The sequence below is a fragment of the Oreochromis aureus genome, linkage group 2 (genome assembly GCF_013358895.1).
Source record: "Oreochromis aureus strain Israel breed Guangdong linkage group 2, ZZ_aureus, whole genome shotgun sequence".
NCBI lineage: Eukaryota > Metazoa > Chordata > Actinopteri > Cichliformes > Cichlidae > Oreochromis > Oreochromis aureus.
This window is the reverse complement of record NC_052943.1, coordinates 17,600,481-17,607,237: the sequence shown is the minus strand read 5'-3', so window position 1 is coordinate 17,607,237 and position 6,757 is coordinate 17,600,481.

Here is a 6,757-nt window from a genome sequence, read left to right as displayed (position 1 = left end):
TTTTCCTCCTGAAATGTGGAGCCAGGAAGACAGATGTAAAAAAATGGGACTTTGGGGAAAATGTATTGAAAAGTAGTTCCATGTGGAAACATTGTGTGAAAAAAGTGCATCAAAGAGGAAAACACAATACTCATAGAAAAAGAATCCCACAGCAGAACGTTATCCGGAAAACAAACTCGGAAAAGAAGCCTAGAAATAGAAGAGAAGGAAAGCACTCTAAACTGAGGTAGTTTTTCTCATCACTGATGCTTCCATACATGCTTAATGCTATTAACAAGTGATGCTAGTCTGATGAATCGGAGCTGGGATGAATACAAATACACTTTTATGTTTTTAACTTAGAACAACTGCAGCAGATTTAAATTTATCGTCATTATTAGTGAGTCTAAATTATCTAAATGTAAGCCCCACTCACACAGTCCTAGAGGCCAGTTGGTTCAAAATGACCGGAATTAACAAATTAATTTGTTATGTGGGTGGTGTTGTATTCCTTAGCGACCAGTGGTTGATCTCTAGGTCTCAGTGACTGAGGCTTCACCTGATTTAATCATATAAAAACAGAAAACTCTACTGTGCAAAAGTCTTGAGCCACCTGCTTTCAAGGAGCCAGACTTTTTGATAATTAATAAAAGTGCTCTTGATCTGTAGTTCACCAGGCTTTCTGCATGTCATTTTAAATTTTGCTTTGGACATTGGCTGCTTTTTCACATAGTTTTAGTACCGTCGTTGTACCTGATCATTTGTAAACATTTAAAGGAATGTTTTTTTCATTTGTTAAGTTACTTCACAAGTCATTTAAGCATGAAAACACCTAAAAGACAACTTTTATGTGTATTCCCAAAGTCCTATTAGCTGAGAGACTGACCTATTAGTCTCTCAAGAGACTGTGCAATGTGTGCTAAAAAAGTTTGAGGAAAATGCATAAGTGGAGAACAAAAGAAAAAGTGGCAGGACTAAAAATAATGATATAACCATCTAAAAACATGTACAGCAGATGAACATCATCTGAAAGTCATGTCCTTAAGAAACAGGAAAAATACTCGCACTTGTATTTTATTTGCATTTATTTATTTTCATTTGTTTGCTTTTTAAAGTCACTACATTAGCACTAACATTGACAATTACATAAAATTTTTATTAAACACGTTTGGTTGTTGTGGTTCCTCGATAAAAAGCTCAACTAATTACCATAATTGAATTGGACTTCTCCACCATGCTTTTCTTTAATGGAGTTATTTAACATAATATGCCATTCTCTCTGTGTTACAGACCATCCAAGGAGACTTTGTTTGACTTTTAGTCTGTCATGTTCTTTTAGTTTTACCATTTTCTTAGTTAATTTGCTATAATTTGCGACTGTGTTATACTTGTATAGTTTATGCTGCCTGCTAACCAAGCTAGCTATCGTTAGCTAATAACCTGGTACTGCACCCTTTCATCCAAACACAGTCACTTCTGACTAACAGAGCTTCAACACTAAGGCTTCAAAATCAATGGATGTTTATGCAGTCTATCGTTAACATGAGTCATTCCTGTGTTCCCAGGGTCCTACGTTCTCCAGATTTATGTGGCACATAATCGGAACATGACAAGAGATCCTGTGTTCCCAGGGTCCTGATGCATGTTCCCTAGCTTTATAGCATATATTCAGAACCTGAAAAACACATTAAAAACCCAGGTCTGTATGCACTTATGACATGGGCTATTGTGGGAAGTGCTGGGATTTTGATAGCCACCGGTGTGTATAGTTGTTTTAACACTACCCCCAACCCCCAAGAAGTAAAAATATTCAAGGAGAGGAGTAATGAAATCTTTTAACTTAAACTGAGTCAAAATGAAGTATTGTAATGGAAAATATGGCACTCGTAAATATAGATATGCTCCATTATGCTAACAGCTGCTCCTAAGCGTCATTTTGTTTGTTTTTTAGACTAAAACGCGTAAATTCAGACGAACAATAAGTTAAACCATCCACAATAAAACATAAGGATGACCTACAAATAAAGAAAATACTCCATAGGTAGAAAAATAAACACAACTCATGATGACCTAACTCTGATCAAATACCAACAAATAAACATCATCCTGGGGTCGGTCAGCAAACCCACCGAGATGCTTGACAAGGTCCACTGGAGCTTTTAAAGGTTGTTTGCCTTTGGAAAGTTGGTATTTTCAGCTTCTTTTATAACACAATTAAGTATTTCAAAGGCTCTTGATATTTGGAGAGCAGTGACCTCTGTGCTCCTCTGTATTCTTTCGCCCCCATCACACGTCCCTGACAACTGAGAAAAATGTGCATTAACCCCTCAAAGCTGGTCGGTGACACCGCGTGGCCCGGGGCAGGCACCTCTCCTCCTTGAAGTCGGACAATTTGATTTGGAGGTGGAGACTTTCAAAGCTGAGTCATGGATCAGCAGTCAGCGAGTGGCTTTGCCTTTTTCTTTTTCTTCCCTTGATGGTTGTTTTGGATGAGGGGGTTTGAGAAAGCTGCAAAAACCTGAGCAACACCAACAAATAAAGAAGCCACTGCTGGGAATAACTGAAGATTTGGTCACTTTGGTGTGATTTTGGTGAAAGACATCATTATACACAACATAGACTGTGTGAATCAAGTTCACATGGTGCAGGAATGTCTTTAAATCAAGAGTGGCAGAGCTCGGCTGATAAATTATGACACCCGAGCTCGCTGTATCAGTCGACATATCTTCAATGCGCAGCAGAGGAATCTGATTAAGGCCTGAGGTAATGGAAACCAGGGTCAGCTTGTACAGCTCAGCTCAGCTGTCACCTACACATAGGTATTCCCAAAATACTCATATCCCTTCAGGTTCAGTCAGATAAATAAACACTGTCCTCACTAAGGACAAAAGTAATTTTTTAAAGTCTCTTCATGGCAGCTTGAATGTACCAAACCAATCTGGTGTTTAGAAAGCAAATAAATAAGAGAAGACAGGGTTGGATCAAGGAAGAAAATAAGAACAGTAAAAATAAACAAAGGAGAAAGAGCTATTGAGAAAGTATTTCCTTAACAAGAGGGGAACAAATAATAAATTATGGGGCCCCTCTCCCATGAGGCCGGACTGGCATGCCTCAGGGTATAAGGAAGTGGGCATCCTTCTCTTTTTATAGGGGTCGCGGACAGGCCTCCACTGTGGGAGCATCACATAACACAAGGACAGAGCCCTGAGAGAAAACGGCTTAAAGGAATGTTTGCGCACACAAACACACAGACCGTGCTCGTCACAGAGTTTATAAGCCGTGCAGCGCTGAATGAAGACGGTGACTGCGTAACCCTCGTGTCCCTCATCATGTCATCGCTGCAGTTTCTCCCCTCCTCATATCTGCAGTCCCACTTGGCCTTTATAACTGAGAGGCTGCTGACAGCCATGACCCCACATTTACCCCACGCTCCCCTCACCTCTGTCCCAAAGCAGGTGGCAAACACCACCAGCATGAGACTCTTCATCTCGATTTGCTGTCTATGGTCATTTTTGATACGTTGGATTTCTTGGCTAACACTTGAGAGCCATGAGATCGTGAGATAAAGGAAAGTAGCTTTTTAAAAGTTTCCTCAAAATCCAAGCAGTGGGTTAGTCACAGTCAAAGTTGATAAAAGCTTCTGTTTTGTCCCAAATTAATCAACTTCACAGGGCATGCTGTATGGAAGTGGATAAAAGCCTGGCCTACAGGGCACAGCGACTTTATTTTCAGCTTAGGGCTTACACAGATCCAACCATTTGCTATATTGGATTCTTGGCAGATGGCCTGCAAGGATGTTGGCCACCCTTGAATTTAGTTCTCATGTTAAGCTTGACCGTGTCAGTAAATGGGCTGCTCTCTGCACTTACCCTAAATATAGGAACTTACATCGTGGTTGTAATGGTTTCTTATCAGTTGGGGAAAAAAGTATGTATGACATAGTTGCTGATATAAGTCCTCCCACCTGCTTTAACACTAGCACTGATTATTTTCCTGGAATTTCTGTGTTGATAGCATACAGCAGTATGCAGTGAGTGCACATTAATGCACTACATGAATGAACTGGATTAACAAAAATACTGTTGTCTACTACTAAAGTGTTTATTTAAAGTTCATCTGACCTGCTTTTGTGCAGCATGGTGGTTAGTACTGTTCCCCCAAAGAAAAATGGTCCTGGGTTTAATTCTACTGGCTGAGGTCTTTCTGTGTGGAGTTTTCAAGATCCCCCTGTGCATCTATGGGCTTCTCCCAGAGACATGCATGTAAAGTTACCTGGTTATTCTAATTTGGCCATAGGTGAGAATGGTTGTCTGTTATCGAGACCACAGGACATCCAAAGTTCTTGCGACAAAATTCCCATTTTGTTGCCTTTTGAAGTTGTTGGTTTGAAGAAAGGTCAATCACTTGCAGTCAGTTAGCATTTTCAAAGTGGCTTTGGTGCATCAAGACAGCAATTAGATTCAGTCTACTATCAGTCTGTGATTGAATGGGATTAAGTTGGCAATTACTTGCAATCTCTTTGTGTTAACACAATGATTAACTGTGAAAAATTGACAAAAATCACAAATCTGTTGCCATCTACATACAAAAAAAAAAAAAAAAATCAAAAAAATCATATTAATTACTATATTCTGCTTCCTCTCTTTGAAGTTGAGTACAACAAAGAGAGTCAATTTGAGTCAAAGAGAGACCGTGCAGACAAATTTCTCTCATTGCCACAGTCTGACATAGAATGATTACAAAGTCCTGGCAGCCTGTCTCCATTTATATCCATTTGTAAAGTAGTTGGTGATTATTTGTAAATTGCAGTTGCCTAGTGTTTAAAACTAGTACTCAAATATTTATCCAGAGGTTGAGGGTGCTGCATGTTCAATTTCTGGGCAACTTTGTTGCAAACTTGTTGGCTGGAACTACTTGAAATCATCAGGCAATCATGGATCGTCCATAGTCACAAGGAGGTTGCTATCCTATTTTCACTTCATTGTTACTGAGCCTTTGTGAGTGATGAACTGTCTAGACAAAAATACCTGGAAACACAGTATCCTCATCTGCTAAACGGTCGTGCTAGTTATCTTAAGGCATGCTAAATTATGCAGCTAAGGAAATCCCCCCAAAGTGGATTCTGTTCGTCTGAACGTTGTGTTTTTTCAGTGGGAGAAATGTCTCGCCACTCATTCAAGTGACTTCTTCAGTCTCAGCTGATTGCATGTTTCCACAACCTTATAAACAGTACATTTGCATAATGACTGAAACTAGAAGCACTGAATAAACAATGGGCTGTGAGGTCCGTTTTCATGATCATTAATATGCAAATTGTCACTGATCAGTGGTCATGACAATTTGCATTACGTCATGCAAATATAACTTGGATGCAAAAGTCACTTGGATGAGTGACGAAACGTTTCTTCCACCGAAAGCGCATCGTCCAGATGACCAGGATCAGTTTTTTGGGACTAGTGCTAGTTAGTGTGTTGCTAACTTGTCTGTCATCCATTTAATGAATTGGTAGCATAAAGTGGGTTTTCAGAGCGTTTTGCCTGAAAATAGCTGCTCATAACAGTGAGATTGAAGCAAAGCAATACAGTTCTAAATCAAAACAAGAAGCTAAAAGACACTGATGTCAAACTAACAAACTGAAAGATGCTAAAAGGCTCTATAAAGCTAAAATACAAAATATGGCTATCGCTATAAGTATGCCACTTTGTCATTGCAATCAACACCTTTCAAACAGCAGTCCTTAATAAAGATGTGTTGGGATTTACATGATTTGCAAAGAGCCTATAAAAACATTTATTTTTGTTACAATCTGTTTATTTCTTTTGGGCTCAAAACCAATTTCTCTTCCAGTGCCCCTGACGACACGGAGCCAGAGCACCAGTAGTCCAAACTATTATAATTTGTGCTGGGAGTAAGAAATCACATGTGCCACAGTTTATGTCAGCAGCGGTAGCCTGAAGCAATGGCTGGTTCAGAATTTGGAACAAACTACGAAATCATTTTCTTTGCACACCATTCATTCATCTTTCCCCCCTCGACACCCAGACATCTCAGGCCTGCTTCCTCTCAACCTGACATCAGCGGCAGGTAAGCAACATTTTCCATTCCTGGATCACATGCAGGTTTTAAAAGTGTATTTTAACATACATTAAAATGTAATCTTATTGCAAGTTGAAATAATTTCCACATCTTGAACAGAAATCTTGACAAAAACCTCTTGGTGTCACCTAAAGGACAACAGCATGGACCAAATTAAGATGATATTATACGTTTAAGTAAGTTATCCACCAGTTTAATCTTGGAAGTGTCATCCAAATGATTTAAAATGGGAGGACAGTTTAGATCTTCCTCATCTTTAATGTATTCTAATACAAAGTTCCCTCTTTGTTCAACTTCACTTCTGAAAACCTTTGTTCATAAGTGACCATTAGATGGATGGTTGAGTGTTCAGCCACCAGTGAGCTTCAGTAGAGCTACTTAAGGTCCATATTGCCTTTGCGCTGCTTCACCTTAGAGGCTCACCAGAGGACCTGTCAGGTCTGCGATGTTTTACAGCTCAGTTTGCAGACAAAACACCTCACAACCAAATCCCCTCAACAACATCTGCTGCCAATTTAGCTGAGGCATTCCTGCAGTCTGTGCTGTTTAATATTCACAGGGGTTAGGATCTGCTGGGACAAGGGTAGCTGGGGACGATGGAGGGTGGGGTGTGGGGGGGAACAGCTTCTAAAATCCTTTGGTCCATGGTCCAGACATGGCAAAAAATGAGGGGTTAACAAAG